General features: G+C 47.6%; 1 protein-coding gene across 1 annotated transcript in view; it reads left to right on the plus strand.

Moving 5' to 3' along the window:
• LOC147116322 (adhesion G protein-coupled receptor G5-like) overlaps positions 1–19,563 on the plus strand; it is a 793,199-nt gene that overhangs the window by 561,151 nt on the left and 212,485 nt on the right. The gene's annotated exons all lie outside the window — the stretch shown is intronic.

Here is a 19,563-nt window from a genome sequence, read left to right on the forward strand (position 1 = left end):
CTCCCCGATGCAGAGCGTATTATCTACAAGTTGCACTGCAGCAACTCGTCAAGGCATCTTCGACAGCACCTCCCAAATCCACAGCCTCTACCACCTAGAGGGACAAAGGCAGCAGGTGCATGGGAACACTGTTGTGTATGTACCTTTAAGAGAGAACTGATTTTATACTGCAGTACCGGCAGTGACTACACCTGTTTATAAAGCCAGAGCAGGCTTCTGTACTTTCAGTTTAAGCTTACCCTCTGTTCAGTAAATACCTGTTATTATTGTACTCCTGCAGTCCGTGTATTATTGATACGCGGATACTACACTGGCGACGAGCAGGTTCGAACTCACCTGCAGTACTGCACCACCTCAAGGGGATCTTTCCCTGAAAAGAAGCTTCTTGGAGGTCGAAGTCAGAGCAACGGGCGTCGACCGCGGGCAACCGCCCAGGGATCTATCGGAGTTCGGAGAATTGCAGGGGAGGCTGTGGAGAGCTGGGCATGGCTCCCCAGTCAAGGTGTTCCAGCAAATCGTGCTGGTAGCAGGTAGTGCGCTGACCCTTCCGGACTGCGGCGGGCTCGAGCTCGATTGAGCGGCTCTGCAAAGGGGCCGTGCAGCGTCGTCGGGAGGAAAAGAGAGAGAGAGAGGGTGGAGCGCACAGGGCGCGGTCGGTGCTCAAGAACCGGGCAGCGTAGAGAAAATAAAACGAGGGGAAGGAAAAGTGAGACGCGCCAAAGCAGCGGGTCGCCGCCATTACCCTGTAGAACGCTAGGAGCAGCGTGGCAGCAAGGGGAAGAAGGAAAAGCTCAGGAGGCGCCATTTTATTCCATTGGGGAAGAAGGAAAAGCGCGGGAGGCGCCATTTTAATCCATTGGGGAAGAAGAAAAAGCACGGGAGGCGCCATTATAAACCACCCAAGATGCCGAAGAGTGGCAGTATCACTGCTTTCGACAATGAGGTAGAAGACTGGACCACGTATGTGGAAAGAATTGAAGTGTACTGCAAGGCAAATGAGGTGGCCGATGGAAAGAAGGCGTCGGTATTATTAAATTTGATGGGCGCGAGAACATACGAGCTATTGCGGAATTTAATTACCCCATGTAAACCAATGGAGAAAAGTTTTGAAGAGATTGTTAATATCTTACAGGAACACCTAAATCCTACACCACTGCTGATAGCAGAAAGATTCAAGTTCCATAAAAGAAACCAGCACAAAGATGAGAGCAATGCTGACTATCTTACGGAACTACGCAAGTTATCGAAGCACTGCCAGTTCGGAGCAGGACTGGCAGACACCTTGCGGGATAAGTTTGTCTGCGGGCTCCAGAGTGAAGGAACCCAGAAACGACTACTTTCGGAAAAGGACCTGACGCTAGAACAGGCTTTCAGCGTGGCAGTATCCTATGAAGCAGCAGCATGGGGAGCTGCGGAATTACAGCAGAAACCACAAGAATACAGCGCTAACGAAATGGTGTACGGAGCAGAAAAGTGCTATCGCTGCGGCAGAACAACCCATGATCAGAAGGACTGCTGGTTTAAGGACAAAGTATGCGGGCAATGTGGGGAAATGGGACACATAGCAAGAGTCTGCAGGTCGGGAAAGAAAACCAACACTACAAGAACTACTAAGGAAAAGTACAAGAAAGTAAAAAAAAATGACAGGCAGTAGTTCGGAAGATCAGGAGAGTGATAATGACTCCAGGAGCAGGAGACTAAGTTGTCTAAAGTTACACAACATGATCGCAAAGGAGGATCACCGAACCATTTGGGTCACCCTCATGATAGCAGGGTCCCAAGTAAAGATGGAATTGGACACAGGATCAGCCCTAACTGTTATGAATCGACGAGACTATGAGTGGCTATTCTCACACATACCCTTGAAGGACACGTCCAATGAATTGAAGACATACATGGGACAAAAAGTCTATCCCAGAGGAAAAATAAGGGTGCCAGTTAAATACAACGGCAAGGAAACACAGAAACTGTATCTATATATAGTACAAGATGGAGGACCACCATTATTGGGACGTGAATGGATCCGAAAAATACAATTGGATTGGCATTCCATTCAGGCGCTAACTGTGACTGACAAAAAGGATGACGACGTCACACCTGGACGACTGCCAAATATTCTAACTGATGTGAAAGAGGTGTTCCAACAGGGACTTGGGACTCTAAAAGGAGTAACGGCAACGATAAAAATCGAAGATAACGCAAACCCAAAATTTTTTAATGCCAGACTCGTACCGTACGCGATCCGCCCAGCCGTTGAAGCAGAGCTGGAAAGTCTGGAGTGTTCGGGTGTGCTGTCCAAGGTGGACTGGAGCGAGTGGGCCACACCCATCATTCCTGTAATGAAGAAATCATTGAGCAGCACGCCTGGGGAGCCGAAGAAGGTTCGCATCTGTGGGGACTTCAAGGTAACTGTGAACCCAGTCCTGCACACAGTACAATATCCACTTCCACGGATAGAAGATATTTTCGCCTCACTATCTGGAGGGAAACGCTTTACGAAGATTGATCTGTCCCAAGCGTATCTACAAATGGAGGTGGAAGAAGCATCTAGGAAATACCTCACGATAAACACTCACAAAGGTCTTTACCAATACAACCGACTGGTATTCGGGGTAGCATCAGCCCCGGCTATTCGGCAGAGGGTGATGGAACAAGTCCTGCAAGGGATCCCGGGGACCCAGTGTTATTTGGACGACATCCTGGTTACGGGCGAAAATGACAGTGAACACCTTGCCAACCTGGAGCAGGTGCTCACTAGATTACAAGAATATGGGCTACAAGCCAACCGCCCCAAATGCGATTTCTTCAGGAGACAAATCTCGTATTGTGGCCACATGATTGATGAGGAAGGGTTGCATAAGTCCCCAGACAAGATTGAGGCAGTAGTCAAGGCTCCAGCACCGGAAAATGTGTCGCAACTGAGGTCGTTTCTCGGGTTGGTGAACTACTACCATAAGTTCTTGCCGAATTTATCTACAATTCTGCACCCACTGAACACCCTGCTGCAAACTGGAGTAACATGGAAATGGAGTGATGAGTGTAAGCGTGCCTTTCAGAAATGTAAATGCCTAATCACTTCAAAAGAAGTATTGGCCCACTGCAATCCAACACTACCGATTCGGTTGGCATGTGATGCGTCTCCCTACGGCATTGGAGCGGTGCTGTCACACAAATTCCTTGACGGTTCAGAGAGGCCAATAGCCTTTGCGTCGCGCTCGTTAACCTCAGCCGAGCGTAACTACGCCCAGATTGACAGGGAGGCCCTCAGCCTGGTGTGGGGGGTGAAGAAGTTCAATCACTATCTGCACGGGCAGAAATTCACCCTACTGACTGATCATCAGCCCCTGGTCTCCATTTTTAACCCAAAGAAGGGCGTTCCGGTGATGACGGCGCAACGGCTGCAAAGATGGTCACTTTTTCTAGGGCACATCAGTACGACATAGAGTACAAGGGTACGAAACAGCATGGAAACGCTGATGGGCTGTCGCTCCTACCGTTGCCTACGGTGGAGGAAGCACCTGCAGTGGACCCTGTTAAGATATTCCATTCGACCATAGTCGAATGTCTACCTGTTACAAACTCAAGTATAGAGAAGGAAACCCGAAATGACCCGACACTCTCTCGGGTCTATGATTTGACGGTGAAGGGATGGCCAGCACATGGCGACTCACTGTTGCCAGCATTCTCGCCAAGGAGGGAACAGCTGTCAGTGTGTCGGGGGACCTTGATGTGTGGATCCCGAGTGGTAATTCCACCCAAGTTGAGAGATAGAGTGCTCAATGAGCTTCATGAGGGTCATCTGGGAGGGGTAAAAATGAAGAGCCTAGCCAGGGTGTTTGTGTGGTGGCCTGGAATCGATAAAGAAATCGAGGATATGACCAAGAGATGCACAGGATGCCAGAAGGTCCAAAACGCTCCACCACAGGCGCCGCTACACCCATGGGAGTGGCCCTCATCTCCATGGCAACGGGTGCACATTGATTTTGCTGGTCCATTTATGGACTCAATGTTTTTAATCGCCGTGGATGCCCATTCAAAATGGCCAGAGGTCATCAAAATGTCCTCCATCACCACGGAGAAAACTATTGCAGTCCTACGGACCATCTTCGCCAGGAATGGCTTGCCAGAACAGATTTGCTCCGACAATGGGCCACAGTTTTTGTCCGAGGATTTCCGGAGGTTTCTGAGGAATAATGGGGTGAAACATTACACATCTGCCCCATATCATCCAGCCACAAATGGATTGGCTGAGAGGTTTGTTCAGACCTTTAAAAAGGCAATAAAGGCGATGTATAACGACGACATACCACTACAACACAAGATGGATAATTTCTTGTTTGCTTACATGCGACACATGCAGTCACCAACCAAGCTCCAGCCATAATGTTCTTCAACCGAAGGCTAAGATGTCGCCTGCATTTGCTCAAACCAAACATAAGACGAGATGTTGTGGATAAGCAATTCCAGCACATAAATGAGAAGCCAACCAGGAGCTTCAAGATAGGGCAACCAGTCTTGGCCCGCGACTACCGAACAGAAAAATGGCAGCCAGGAACGATATGCACACAGCAGGGACCACTAATGTACACAGTGGACGTTGGAGAGAGCATCGTGAGACGCCATGCTGACCAGATTCTAGAGTCACAGGAACAAGCCAAAACCATACCACGAGCATGTGCACCTGGTAATGAACCCGAAGTACAGATTGCGTCTACCTCAGAGTCAGTGGTATTGGAAGCTGACGAACCAACCAATGACAATGAGCCAGAATCGACTCCGCCGCAAGAACAGGATACTCGAGAAAGGCGCTATCCAGTCTGGATCAGGAAGCCTCCTCAAAGACTGAACTTATAAATGATTATTTCAGTTGATGTATATAGTACAGAGAAAATTGTAATTGTAATTAGTTATTATTTAGTTGTTAAATGAATGTTATGTACTGTTTATCTAAAAGGGGAGGAATTGTTGTGTATGTACCTTTAAGAGAGAACTGATTTTATACTGCAGTACCGGCAGTGACCACCCCTGTATAAAAAGCAATAGCAGGCTTCTGTACTTTCAGTTTAAGCTTACCCTCTGTTCAGTAAATACCTGTTATTATTGTTCTCCTGCAGTCCGTGTATTATTGATACACGGATACTACAAACACCACCATCTCCGAGTTCCACTTCAAGTCATACAGCATCCCGGCTTGGAAATATATCACTGTTCCTTAATCATCGGTGGCTGAAAATGCTGTAGCTCCCTACCTAACAGCACTGTGGGAGTACCTTCACCACACAGACTGCGGTGGTTCAAGAGAGCAGCTCACCATCAACTTCTCAAGGGCAATTAGGGATGTGGAATAAATGCTGGCCTAGCTAGCGACGCCCATATCCCAATAATGATTAAAAAAAAGATTGTCGAGCAAGTTTTCCTCGGTTCATTGATGGTTTCGTAAAAAATGGTATTGATTGAACTCTTCACTAGAATGTAGGTGTCAGCTGTGGCTCAGTGGTAGCACTCGCCTCCTGCCCGAGTCTCATGCATGATGATTAATTTAGTGTTCAGTGTGGCTAGATTTGTGATTGTGATTGTGCAACAAAGGAATGTGCAATGAAGGAATGCTCTGTTTTATAAGGGGAGGAAAATAAACCTAACAGAGGATCTTAAATATAGACTTACTCACCAATAACCTGCACACGGATGCTCAGTTTGAGTTCCGCCAGGACCACTCGGCTCCAGACCTCATTACAGCCTTGGTCCAAACATGGACAAAAGAGCTGAATTCCAGAGGTGAGATGAGGTGCCACTGACATCAAGGCAGCATATGACCGAGAGTGGCATCAAGGAGCCCTAGTAAAATTGAAGTCAATGGGAATCGGGTGGGGGGGAACTCTCCACTGGCTGGACTCATACCTAGAGCAAAAGAAGATGGTTGTAGTTGTTGGAGTCCAATCATCTCAGCCCTAGGACATTGCTGCAGGAGTTCCTCAGGGCAGTGTCCTAGACCCAACCATCTTCAGATGCTTCATCAATGACATTCCCTCCATCATAAGGTCAGAAATGGGGATGTTCGCTGATGATTGCACAGTGTTCAGTTCCATTCGCAACTCCTCAGATAATGAAACAGTTCATGCCCGCATGCAACAAGATCTGGACGACGTTCAGGCTTGGGCGGATAACTGGCAGGTAAAATTTGTGCCACGCAAGCGCCAGGCAATGACTATCTCCAAACAACGTCTAACCACCGCCATTTGGCATTCAACGGCATTACCATCGCCGAATCCCCCACCATCAACATCCTGGGGTTCACCATTGACCAGAAACTTAACTGGACCAGCCACATAAATACTGTGGCTACAAGAGCAGGTCAGAGGCTGGGTATTCTGCGGTGAGTGTCTCACCTCTGACTACCCAAAGCCTTTCTACTATCTACAAGGCACAAGTAAGGAGTGTGATGGAATACTCTCCATTTGCCTGGATGAGTGCAGCTCCAACAACACTAAAGAAGCTTGACACCATCCAGGACAAAGCAGCCCGCTTGATTGGCACCCCATCCACCACCTTAAACATTCACTTCCTGCACCACCGACGTACCGTGTCTGCAGTGTGTACCATCTACAAGATGCACTGCAGCAACTCACCAAGGCTTCTTCGGCAGCACTTCCCAAACCCGCGAACTCAACCACATAGAAGGACAAGGGCAGCAGGCACATGGGAATGCCATCGCCTCCAAGTTCCCCTCCAATTTACACACCATCCTGACTTTGAAATATATTGCTGTTCCTTCATCGTTGCTGGGTCAAAATCCTGGAACTCCCTCCCTAACAGCACTGTGGAATACCTTCAGCACAAGGACTGCAGCAGTTTAAGGCGGCGGCTCACCACCACCTCCTCAAGGGCAATTAGGGATGGGCAATAAATGCTGGCCTTGCCAGCGACGCCCACATCTCAGGAACAAATAAAAAAAGATCATTATGAGGCTCTGTGGATGTTTTATTTGGAAAGGAGTTTAAGGATGGCATTTTTGATCAGTTTTTAAAGCACAATAGATTAATATATGCCATGGGTGACAAATTAAACTTAAGTTTTTGAAGCTAATATGTGGTGAAGGAATGGCCATGTGGAGTGGTGGAATGGTGTTGAGGTTGTTTATGTTTTAGTCATGACTTTGTTTCTGTTGCTGGAAACTGGTGAAGGGTGATTGTATGGTACAATGGAATGATCACAATGTTGTAAAAGTTTCAATATTCCATAAATCCAATTAAAAAAAAGCTCTCTCGCCTCAGAGTCAGAAGGTTGTCGGTTCAAGCCCCAATCCTGTGGATTGAATTTAAAACCTAGGTTCACACTCTAGTGCAGTACTGAGGGAATGCTGCACTGTCAGAGGTGCCACCTATTGGATGAAACGTTAAACTGAGGCCCCATGTGCTCTCTCAGGTGGTTGTAAAAGATTCCATGGCACTATTCGAAAAACAGCAGGGGAGTTCTACCTGGTGTCCTGGCCAATGTTTATCCCACAACCAACATCACTAAAACAGATTATTTGGTCATTAACTAATTGCTGTTAGTGGGAGCTTGCTGTGCCGAAATTGGTTTCCATGTTTCCTACATTACAATAGTGTCTACACTTCAAAAGTACTTAATTGGCTGTTAAGCGCTTTGAAACATTCTGTGGTTGTGAAAGGCGTTATATAAATGCAAGTCTTTCTTTCTGTATGGGCTCCTGCTATTTTTCATGTTCCATCTCTTGATACTGTTTTCCTACTTCTCCAGCAGGATAGGATAGTATCAGCACTATCTCAGTTTGATGAGATGAGCACGGAAGTGCTGCTGCAGGCTGTGAGAGGTGGAGGATGGTGCTGTACTCATAGAAACATAGAAGATAGAAACAGGAGTAGGCCATTCGGCCCCTCGAGCCTGTTCCATCATTTAATGAGATCATGGCTGATCATTCAAATTCAGTACCCTGTCCCTCTTTAGCCTTAAGAAATACATCTAACTCCTTCTTGAATATATTTAATAAATTGGCCTCAATGGCCTTCTGTGGTAGAGAATTCCACAGGTTCACCACTCTCTGGGTGAAGAAATTCCTCCTCATCTCAGGCAGGGAAATCTGAAAATCAGCTTGAAGCTACACGTGGCAGCAAATTCCCAAGGAATTGAAAGTAGCTGTATGTTCCAGCACACATGGAGACAGTGCCAAAAGAGGCTCACTAGGAAGGAGCAATGTTGGGCACTGGCTGCCGATGCTTCTCACCAAGGAAAGAGTGATTGTTGTTGTTGTGTATGTGCCTTTAAGAGAAGAACTGATTCTATACTGCAGTACCGGCAGTGACCACCCATGTATATAAAGCCATAGCAGGCTTCTGTATTTCAGTCTTGTATTACTCTCTGTTCAGTAAATACCTGTTTTATTGTTCTCCTGCAGTCTGAGTATTATTTATACTCGGGCATTACACTGGCGACGGGCAGGTTCGAACTCACCTGCAGTACTGCATCACCTCACGGGGATCTTTTCCCTGAAGAGAAGCTTCTTGGAGGTCGAAGTCAGAACGGCGGGCGTCGACCGCAGGCAACCACCCAGGGATCCATCGGAGAGTTGCAGGGGAGGCTGCGGAGAGCTGGGCCTGGCTCCCCAGTCGAGGTATTCCAGCAAGTCGTGCTGGTAGCAGGTAGTGCGCTGACCCTTCCGGACTGCATTGGGCTCTGCAAAGGGGCCGTGCAGCGTTGTCGGGAGGAAGAGAGAGAGAGAGGGTGGAGCGCACAGGGCGCGGTCGGTGCTCAAGAACAGGGCAGCGTGGAGAGGATAGAACGCGGGGAAGGAAAAGTGAGGCGCGCCGAAGCCGCGGGTCGCCGCCATTACCCTGTAGAACACTAGGAGCAGCGTGGCAGCAAGGGGAAGAAGGAAAAGCGCGGGAGGCACCATTTTATTACATTGGGAAAGAAGGAAAAGCGCGGGAGGCGCCATTTTATTCCATTGGGGAAGAAGAAAAAGCGCGGAAGGCGCCATTTTAAATCACTCAAGATGCCGAAGAGTGGCAGTATCACTGCTTTCGACAACGAGGTAGAAGAATGGACCACGTATGTGGAAAGAATTGAAGTGTACTGCAAGGCAAATGAGGTGGCCGATGGAAAGAAGGCGTCAGTATTATTAAATTTGATGGGCGCGAGAACGTACGGCCTATTGCGGAATTTAATTACCCCAGCTAAACCAATGGAGAAAAGTTTTGAAGGGATTGTTAATATCTTACAGGAACACCTAAACCCTACACTGCTGCTGATAGCAGAAAGATTCAAGTTCCATAAAAGAAACCAGCACAAAGATGAGAGCAATGCTGACTATCTTACGGAACTATGCAAGTTATCAAAGCACTGCCAGTTCGGAGCAGGACTGGCAGACACCTTGCGGGATAAGTTTGTCTGCGGGCTCCAGAATGAAGGAACCCAGAAACGACTACTTTCGGAAAAGGACCTGATGCTAGAACAGGCTTTCAGCGTGGCAGTATCCTACGAAGCAGCAGCACGGGGAGCTGCGGAAATACAACAGAAATCACAGGAATACAGCGCTAACGAAATGGCGTATGGAGCAGAAAAGTGCTATCGCTGCGGCAGAACAACCCATGATCAGAAGGACTGCTGGGTTAAGGACAAAGTATGCAGGCAATGTGGGAAAATGGGACACATAGCAAGAGTCTGCAGGTCGGGAAAGAAAACCAACACTACAAGAACTACTAAGGAAAAGTACAAGAAAGTAAAGAAATTGACAGACAGTAGTTCGGAAGATCAGGAGAGTGATAAGGACTCCGGGAGCAGGAGACTAAGTTGTCTAAAGTTACACAACGTGATCGCAAAGGAGAATCACCGAACCATTTGGGTCACCCTCATGATAGCAGGGTCCCCAGTAAAGATGGAATTGGACACAGGATCAGCCCTAACTGTCATGAATCGACAAGACTATGAGCGGCTATTCTCACACATACCCTTGAAGGACACGTCCATTATATTGAAGACATACACGGGGTAAAAAGTCTACCCCAGAGGAAAAATAAGGGTGCCAGTTGAACACAACGGCAAGGAAACACAGAAACTGCATCTATATATACTACCAGATGGAGGACCACCATTATTGGGACGTGAATGGATCCGAAAAATACAATTGGATTGGCATTCCATTCAGGCGCTAACTGTGACTGATAAAAAGGATGATGACGTCACACTTGGACGACTGTCAAAAATTCGAACTGACGCGAAAGAGGTGTTCCAACAAGGACTTGGGACTCTAAAAGGAGTAACGGCAAGGATAAAAATCGAAGATAACGCAAACCCAAAATTTTTTATGGCCGGACCGGTACCTTGCGCGATCCGCCCAGCCGTTGAAGCAGAGCTGGAGAGTCTGGAGCGTTCGGGTGTGCTGTCCAAGGTGGACTGGAGCGAGTGGGCCACACCCATCGTTCCTGTAATGAAGAAATCATTGCGCAGCACGCCTGGGGAACCAAAGAAGGTTCGCATCTGTGGGGACTTCAAGGTAACTGTGAACCCAGTCCTGCACACAGTACAATATCCACTTCCACGGATAGAAGATATTTTTGCCTCACTATCTGGAGGGAAACACTTTACAATGATTGATCTGGCCCAAGCCTATCCAGAAATGGAGGTGGAAGAAGCGTCTAGGAAATACCTCACGATAAACACTCACAAAGGCCTTTACCAGTACAATCGACTGGTATTCGGGGTAGCATCAGCCCCAGCTATTTGGTAGAGGGCGATGGAACAAGTCCTGCAAGGGATCCCGGGGACCCAGTGTTATTTGGACGACATCCTGGTTACGGGCGAAAATGACAGTGAACACCTTGCCAACCTGGAGCAGGTGCTCACGAGATTACAGGAATATGGGCTACGAGCCAACCGCCCCAAATGCGAGTTCTTCAGGAGACAAATCTCGTATTATGGCCACATGATTGATGAGGAAGGGTTGCATAAGTCGCCGGACAAGATTGAGGCTGTCGTCAAGGGTCCAGCACTGGAAAATGTGTCGCAACTGAGGTCGTTCCTCGGGTTGGTGAACTACTACCATAAGTTCTTGCCGAATTTATCCACAATTCTGCACCCACTGAACGCCCTACTGCAAACTGGAGTAACATGGAAATGGAGTGATGAGTGTAAGCGTGCCTTTCAGAAATGTAAATGCCTAATCACTTCAAAGGAAGTATTGGCACACTACAATCCAACACTACTGATTCGGTTAGCATGTGATGTGTCTCCCTATGGCATCGGAGTGGTGCTGTTACACAAATTCCCTGACGGTTCAGAGAGGCCAATAGCCTTTGCGTCGCTCAGATTGACAGGGAGGCCCTCAGCCTGGTGTGGGGGGTGAAGAAGTTCAATCACTATCTGCACGGGCAGAAATTCACCCTACTGACTGATCATCAGCCCCTGGTCTCCATTTTTAACCCAAAGAAGGGCGTTCCGGTGATGACGGCGCAACGGCTGCAAAGATCGTCACTTTTTCTAGGGGCACATCAGTACGACATAGAGTACAAGGGTACGAAACAGCATGGAAACGCTGATGAGCTGTTGCGCCTACCGTTGCCTACGGTAGCGGAAGCACCTGCAGTGGACCCTGTTGAGATATTCCATGCGACCATAGTCGAATGTCTACCTGTTACAAACTCAAGTATAGAGAAGGAAACCCGAAATGACCCGACACTCTCTCGGGTCTATGATTTGACGGTGAAGGGATGGCCAGCACATGGCGACTCACTGTTGCCAGCATTCTCGCCAAGGAGAGAACAGCTGTCAGTGTGCCGGGGGACCTTGATGTATGGATCCCGAGTGGTAATTCCACCTAAGTTGAGAGATAGAGTGCTCAATGAGCTTCATGAGGGTCATCTGGGAGGGGTAAAAATGAAGAGCCTAGCCAGGGCGTTTGTGTGGTGGCCGGGAATCGATAAAGAAATCGTGGATATGACCAAGAGATGCACAGGATGCCAGAAGGTCCAAAACGCTCCACCACAGGCCCCGCTACATCCATGGGAGTGGCCCTCATTTCCATGGCAACGGGTACACATTGATTTTGCTGGTCCATTTATGGACTCAATGTTCATAATCGCTGCGGACGCCCATTCGAAATGGCCAGAGGTCATCAAAATGTCCTCCACCACCACGGAGAAAACTATTGCAGTCCTACGGACCATCTTCACCAGGAATGGCTTGCCAGAACAGATTTGCTCCGACAATGGGCCACAGTTTATGTCAGAGGATTTCCGGAGGTTTCTGAGAAATAATGGGGTGAAGCATTGCACATCTGCCCCATATCATCCAGCCACAAATGGATTAGCTGAGAGGTTTGTTCAGACCTTTAAAAAGGCCATAAAGGCAATGCATAATAACGATATACCACTGCAACACAAGGTGGATAATTTCTTGTTTGCTTACCGGAATGCGACACATGCAGTCACCAACCAAGCTCCAGCCATAATGTTCTTCAACCGAAGGCTAAGATGTCGCCTGGATTTGCTCAAACCAAACATAAGACGAGATGTTGAGGATAAGCAATTCCAGCACATAAATGAGAAGCCAACCAGGAGCTTCAAGATAGGGCAACCAGTCTTGGCCCGCGACTACCGAACAGAAAAATGGCAGCCAGGAACGATATGCACACAGCAGGGACCACTAATGTACACAGTGGACGTTGGAGAGAGCATCGTGAGATGCCATGCTGACCAGATTCTAGAGTCACAGGAACAAGTCAAACCCATACCACGAGCAGGTGCACCTGGTAATCAACCCGAAGTACAGATTGCGTCTACCTCCGAAGCAGTGGTATTGGAAGCTGACGAACCAACCAATGACAATGAGCCAGAATCAACTCCGCCGCAAGAACAGGATACTCGAGAAAGGCGCTATCCAGTCAGGCTCAGGAAGCCTCCTCAAAGACTGAACTTATAAATGATTATTTCAGTTGATGTATATAGTACAGAGAAAATTGTAATTGTAATTAGTTATTATTTAGTTGTTAAATGAATGTTATGTACTGTTTATCTAAAAGGGGAGGAATTGTTGTGTATGTGCCTTTAAGAGAAGAACTGATTCTATACTGCAGTACCGGCAGTGACCACCCCTGTATATAAAGCCATAGCAGGCTTCTGTATTTCAGTCTTGAATTACTCTCTGTTCAGTAAATACCTGTTTTATTGTTCTCCTGCAGTCTGAGTATTATTTATACTCGGACATTACAGTTGTGTGCACCTCAATACACTTTGTCCTCACAGTCTATAACATTATGTGTGGGTCCTGAAACTCTCCTGTCTTCACCTTTCTACAGCTTCTTTGAACAGTGCTCATTCCGATAGCACCAGAATGCCCACTGATAAAGGCTTGCAAGCTTGTCTACCTCCTCATCTGCAGGAGACACATCACTTTCTCACCAACCCCTACCACTTCTCACAATGGGTTTTGTAATGGCCACTGCTCAGAACGTATTAACCCTCATCCCCGTTTAACTTCTTAGAGGAGAAAGGGGCCCACAACAGAAAGCAGCATCTGGCAACGGGAGGAAGTAAACAGCCAAAATGGACTTTCACCCTCATTAAGAAGAGGGCCATTGCCTTCCAAGGACACTAAATCCTGGAGTATGCAGCAGATGGAGAAGCAGGAAGGCAAATCCCTTAAATGGGTTTTTATCCCAAGGCTCCTTCCAGGTAAAATCCCATCATAAGAATATAAGAAATAGGAGCTGGAGTAGGCCATTGGCCATTTGAGCCTGCTCTGCCATTCATCAAGATCATGGCTGATCTTCTACCTCAACTCCACCTTCCCGCACTGTCCCCATATCCCTTAATTCCCTTTGTTTCCAAAAATGTATCAACCTCTGTCTTGAATATACTCACCTGTACTATCCAGGATCAGTAGGACCATGGGAAATACTTGTCTGTACCATGTTAGTATTACTATTCTACTTGATCAAAGGCTCCAGTAGACAAAGAATTTCGACACCAGGTGAAGCGGCAGCTTTCGACAAGCTTAATGGCGACACCAAGATCGTCAACTATGTCTCATCCATTGACCTTGGACGAACTAAACGCAGCCCCGTCGACAACCAAATCTGGAAAAGCTGCTGGTCCAGATAGTGTTTACCCAGAATTCCTAAAAGCACTGGGACCCAAAGTGAAGAGATGGTTGACCTCCTTCTCTGAGATACTGACAGCCGGTAAAATTCCACCTATTTGGAGGGAGACTAAAATAATTGCCCTCCTGAAGCTGGGGAAGAATACTTGTGAAACCTCCAGCTATCGCCCAATCTCCTTACTTTGCACTTGTTATAAAGTGCTGGAGAGGTTACTACTCCACAGACCAGCCCCATCATTGAGCCAACCATTCCTTAGGAGCAAGCGGGCTTCCGGAGCAGTCATAACTGCTGTGACCAAGTGGTAAGTTTAACAATGCATATCGAAGCAAGCTTCCAGCACCAGCTCAAGACCGCCGTAGCACTCGTGGACCTGTCAGCGGCGTATGGCACAGTATGGAAGCATGAACTGCTTTTCAAGCTCTCCACCATTTTACCCTGCAGAACAACGATCCAACTTCTCAGCTCCATGCTTAGCAACCGACGCTTCTGTGTGTACTCTGGCACCCAGAAAAGAAGATATAGGACCCTGAACAACAGACTTCCACAGGGTTCTGCCCTGGCACCCATATTATACAACGTTTACACCAGTGACCTGCTCAAAACAGAGTCCCGAAAGTTCGTATATGCTGATGACATTGTCTTGGCCACGCAAAACATGAATCTGCCCATCACCGAGGAGACCCTAACCAGTGATTTACAGAGGATGGAGACCTACTTCCGTCGATGGTGACTTTGGCCAAAGCCGAAAAAGACCGTCACCTCGACATTCCACCTCAACACCCATCAAGCAAACCAAACTTTAAAAGTCTCTTTTTGCGGCGCAGAGGTAAACCGTGCCAAAAAAACCACCTATTTAGGAGTCACGCTTGATTGCACCCTATCGAATAGACAACATCTCCAGAACCTTGGGAAGAAATTAAAGAGTAGGTCAACTTGATCCAGAAACTCGCCGGATCTACGTGGGGAGCTGACGCTCAAACCCTCCGTAAGGCAGCACTCGCCCTGGGGTACTCTACAGCAGAGTACTGCTCTCCGGCATGTCTATCAAGTCCGCATGTCAAATCCGTTGATGTCCAGCTGAATTCTACTATGAGAATTATCACCAGTACGCTTTTATCGACACCAACACCATGGATGCCCGTGCTTGCAAACATCGCACTACCACACCATGAATATGCAGTCTCCAGAGAATACAACCGCTACACCAGCAAAGACATGCCAATCCAGGCCAACTTGAACAATCTACCACCAACCCGTCTCAAATCTAGAAGGCCATTTTGGACCATCGCCAAAGCCCTTCAGCGATCTCTCCTCAGCCTTGATGACCGATGGCGAAATGCTTGAAAGAACTGTAACATATGGAATGGATCCCGTTTAGAAGACCTCACAGTACAACCTGAAGGATCAAACCTTCCTCGCAAACAGTGGACAACCATCAACCGCCTCAGAACTGGTCATGGTAGATGCTGCCACCTTCTCCATAGATGGAAGATTAAAGCATCCCCATCATGCGACTGTGGAGCTCCTAATCAGACCCTGGGGCACATCAGTGAGCACTGCCCTCAGAGGATATTCGCAGGCAGCCTACAAGGTATCCACGCTGTTACACCGGAAGCTTTGGCCTGGGTATCTGACTTAGATATTGGCATTTGATTTGCTTTGCTACTACCATACGAAAGAAGAAGACGACTATTCTAAGTTCCTTTTTGTATTACTGTCCTTTTTGTGCTTTTGTGGGATCTCCTCTGATTTCTAGAGCTGGCTCCTCCCAGGACTTGTTGGAAAACAGCCCCATGAGAAGTAGCATCAGTAGCAGCAAACCTAACATCCCAAACACTACACTTACCCGACCCATTGAGGAACTCTAATACATCCACACCCGAAGGTTCAGACAACCAGCACACAGGCAGCATAAGTGAGGAGTCACAGAGCATTGGTGGACAGGAGCAGGAAGCCACTAGCCAGCAGGTAAGGTCACCTCCCTCTCCAGCTGGTGAGGTGAACCAGATTACCACAGCACAGCTTTTAAGAGAAGGTTACTTTCTGAGCGTGTGTTGTTGGGGGTCATTGATGGCTCTGTACAGAAACTCCCAACAAAACGGCAGCAAGCACGAAAGAATCCAGCAGCAATTCCAGGGCCACCTGCAGTGCAGCCACGCACAGCAGAGGCCACAATGACAGCTGAAACAGTTGTGATCCAGGCCTTGTGCTGCACCATCACCACATCACTGGGCTAAACACACACACGAGAAAAGAAATAGAATGAACTACTAAGTGCTTAAGCGGAAAACAGGAAATGGGTAAATGGCAGCAGTGATTTACATACATAGACACTCAAATCCCTTTGCTCCTCCACAGCTCCTAAACTCTCACAATTAAGAAAATATTCCATTTCATCTTTCTCACATCCAAAGTTGATGACCTCACACTTCCCCACATTGAACTCCATCAACCATAGTTCTGCCAACTCAATTAGTCCATCTTTGTCCCATTGTAGCAGGAGTAATTCCACAATATGACACTCCCAATAGGGAGCAGCACTCATCGGGAGCGCATCTTGAGAAAGCTGCTATTATAATACTGTCTGCACTCTAACTGACATCCACCATCCCCGCTTCTCTTCTATAACATCTGGGCCTATGTAGCTCTTCTAGTTCCAGTATTCATTTTATCTCATATTGGAGTCTGCTCTGTTTGCCCCTCCCTCTCACTACTTTTAATCTTCTCTCACTGCTCTATACAAGGTCATCCACATGAGTCTCATTCAGGTGAAGACTATACTGTCTCAACAGCTTCCTTTGCCTCAGACATAAAAATACTTTTTTTTCAAAAATGTAAATTTATCTGGAAGTGGAAACACTCTAGATAGCAAATTGGTGAAAAGGACAATTTAGGATGAGCATGGCTTTACTAGAAAGCAACTGATCACCTGGCTCTTCATTTACAGGAGTATTGGAGTGGGTAAGAAGAGAATGGAAAGGGGAAACCTCTTAGTTGTGGATAGAAATGAGAAGGAAAGGGACAGAAAACCTACAACTTAATTAGAGATTCCAACAGGGAACAGCGATTAGAAACTTCTGAGCATGAAATAAGAAAGTAGCAAATCGACAGAGGACAGTTTGTAAAGAAACAGGGAGAACAATCTACTCCTCTTAATTCAAAGCTGTTATTTGCTTGGAAAAAATGTGATTAATCCAGCAAGTGTGAATTAAGCAATTTTAATAAAACAGGGCAGCAAAACACCACAGGAACACCATTAAACACCATAAAACAACAAAGCAACTATTTCAATGAATGTGATTGAAACCCGAGTACTGTACAAGGTGTACAATGCAAAGTTCAGTCATTTTGTGAAATGTTCTGTGATTATGGTTTGCTTCTTGCTGACAGCACATTTATCAACAAAATTGTTTCTTCTATATCCAAACATACGAAAAATGAGCAACAGGAAAAGACCAGCTGGTCCATCAAGCCTGTCACATACAGTCATATTGCAAATGAGCATTATGATCCCCAAGGCTCCCCACCCACCAGCCACTGCGTAGCGCAAAAAGTTCCATTGAAACCTTTAGCTTAGTCATCAGTCAATTCCTCAGCAACCTTTCACAACTGGGACTGGTTCCTCTCTCCCTCTGCTCACTGGATCCACTCATTTGAGCCCCTTTCTCACTCCCAGTTACTGCCGGCTTTCTTTTTTCTCCTGTCATGCTTTTGCAAACTATGATGGTAATTCACTGATTGACTTTTTTCCACCTTGTGATGCCGGGTGCACGTTTGCTGTACGTGAGTGGCATCAGTGTCATCGTCATGTGACTAGCATGTGACCTCTCTGTTCGCTCTCGCTCCTGTGTGCGCCTGTTGGGTTGCAGACTCATGGAGCTCCTATTACTCCTGGGAGTTCACTTGTTATTTTATATGCTTAATAAAATGTTGATACTCTTTCTAACAATGCATGGCTACGCCTACTGTTTGAAGAGGTATCGACACACACCTGAGTATTTTTTGTTCATGAAAGCTGGTGTTCTGCATGGGTACAGCTCATTAAAAAAGGCCCATTTCATCAGCATTAAAGATGTCCTTATGCTTAAAATGAAATAACAATTCTGGACTTGTTATCAGGCACCCAGTTGCTGACACTCTCTGAGAACATTGCTTGCCTCCCCATGTATGGGCGTGGACGTGACTGTGTGACTGTTTTTAAAGTGGTTGATCCATGAGGCAGAAACAGAGTTGGTTCCAAATTCTTCAGTGAATTCATTCACCTTTCCCACCAAGACGAGGACAGTCCAGGAAGCTAAGCTGCTCTTGCCTGCTTGAACCAGCTCAACAAATCTGATTCCACATCGAGACAAACTGAAGTGCACGTCCTCTTCCTTTGGCTGCAAAAGTCCACTGGCAATCAGCAAAGACGCCCTCCTTGTTGTTTCAGGTAGTTGGAGAGGGTGGTGGGAGGGATGTTCAATTTCTGTACCACAACTTTCTTCATGTCTCCAGGGCGCTCCTCCACATATTTGATGATCTTATACTTCTGGCGAGCCACACTCACCAAACTGCTTTGTCACCGCCTGATGATGCACTGCATCCACTGGGAGAAGGCTGTGACGCCTCGGCACCTGATGTTGATCATGGAGTTGAAGGATGTCAAGATGGCGATAGGAGTCAAGATGGCGACCGAGACGGTCCGGTGCTAGCGCGCTCTCCCTGCTTCGGGCGGCCCGCTCTCGCCGCTCGCTCCCGCAACCGGAGCGAAGTGTTCGGCGAGTCGGGCGGAGGCAGCGCAGCGCATCGAGCAGCAGCAGCAGCCACATCGGCCCGCTAGAGCACGTCAGCCGGCAGCTTTTCAGCAGGAAGGCATTCCGACTGGGAGGAGGGGAGCCGAGCATGGCGGCCAGAGGCCGGACTGGAAGCGGGAGAAGCAGGCCCCGGGCCGTCGGACCGTGGAGCCAGCGACGGTGAGGTGGAGGCCACGGCCACCAGAGGATGTGTTCGGCGAATCGGGCGGAGGCAGCGCAGCGCATCGAGCAGCAGCAGCAACCACGATGACCCGCAGTCCGACTGGGAGGAGGGAGCCGGGAATGGTGGCCAGAGGGTGAGCGGGAGAAGCAGGCCACCACACGTGGAGCCGAGCCGGCAACAGTGAGGAGGAGGCCGCGGTGACGAGGAGGATGGAGCGGCTGAGGGACATCGTGCTCCCACTGCCACTGGATGCAATTCAATTGATTTTCTGCACACGGCGCTGTAAGAATAGCTGACGTGTCCCTACGGGGAGTAAGCATTCTATTGTACTTGTACTAGTACTAGTTACATATGGCAAATAAAATTGAATTGAATTTGAATAAAGTGTCAGAATAAACTGTTCAGAGCCCATTTGTTGTGGGAATAGGAATTAGAGCCAAGAGGTTTGAACTAAGCAACACATTTTCAATGTATTTTAAAAGGGTCACACTTTG

Source organism: Somniosus microcephalus, chromosome 6, assembly GCF_052327205.1.
Source record: "Somniosus microcephalus isolate GS21.2 chromosome 6, FLI_Smic_1.0, whole genome shotgun sequence".
In the NCBI taxonomy this organism is placed as follows: domain Eukaryota; kingdom Metazoa; phylum Chordata; class Chondrichthyes; order Squaliformes; family Somniosidae; genus Somniosus; species Somniosus microcephalus.